At 32.4% G+C, this 253-nt stretch overlaps 1 protein-coding gene across 1 annotated transcript in view; it reads right to left on the bottom strand.

The window, feature by feature from the left end:
• Positions 1–253, bottom strand: part of LOC119591514 (kelch-like ECH-associated protein 1B) — a gene marked incomplete at its 3' end in the record, with an annotated part of 45,445 nt that overhangs the window by 6,366 nt on the left and 38,826 nt on the right.

Raw genomic sequence — 253 nt, 5'->3', positions numbered from 1 at the left:
CTGAATAAATTTATAAAACATATTATCTACCCCAATGGATGTAAAGAATACATGTTCACACTTTCCTTAAATAAATTTGTATCAGCCAAGAGCTGCTGCTGCAGATCTTTTACTGACAAACTAGATCAAGCATGACTGTTGCCAGTTCTATAAGAGCCAAAAACTGAGGTGTTTGAACTTTGCAGAAGTACAATAAAGCAATAAAATAAAAAACAAAAATATGATGAGAACATGGACTATCCTTTAGTCAGTT

Source organism: Penaeus monodon, chromosome 28 (genome assembly GCF_015228065.2).
Source record: "Penaeus monodon isolate SGIC_2016 chromosome 28, NSTDA_Pmon_1, whole genome shotgun sequence".
Lineage (NCBI taxonomy): Eukaryota > Metazoa > Arthropoda > Malacostraca > Decapoda > Penaeidae > Penaeus > Penaeus monodon.
The sequence above is the reverse complement of the archived record's forward strand: the minus strand, read 5'-3'. Positions and strand labels throughout refer to the sequence as shown.